This window comes from Halyomorpha halys, unplaced genomic scaffold (genome assembly GCF_000696795.3).
Source record: "Halyomorpha halys isolate HHAL.00 unplaced genomic scaffold, Hhal_1.1 Scaffold271.1, whole genome shotgun sequence".
NCBI lineage: Eukaryota > Metazoa > Arthropoda > Insecta > Hemiptera > Pentatomidae > Halyomorpha > Halyomorpha halys.
Genome location: NW_027107763.1, coordinates 308,605 through 308,876, shown reverse-complemented (window position 1 = coordinate 308,876; position 272 = coordinate 308,605). Strand labels below are relative to the sequence as shown.

Below are 272 nucleotides of genomic sequence, written 5' to 3'. Positions count from 1 at the left end.
TTGTGTTAGAACGGTCTTTCTAGACAGTTACATTTCTAGCGAATCCTTTGTCTGTCCATTGCCCACTCTGACGAGCCTTTCTAAAAATCAATCAGCTTTTTTAGGCCCACCTTCTACGCCTTAACGTGAGTCTCCTTTCTCGTTCTCATATTTCTTACATTATTCTTTTCCCATTCTCTATATTCTACCTTTTTCCTATTCAGGAATTCCCATATAAGTCACTCACTATATTTCATTTTCTGTCATATTGTTCAATTTGTAGATTCAATACT

General features: G+C 36.0%; 1 protein-coding gene across 2 annotated transcripts in view; it reads left to right on the top strand.

Annotated features, from left to right (window-relative positions):
- The window catches only part of Gycalpha99B (guanylate cyclase 1 soluble subunit alpha 2), a gene marked incomplete at its 5' end in the record, with an annotated part of 107,117 nt that overhangs the window by 105,655 nt on the left and 1,190 nt on the right, over positions 1 to 272 (top strand).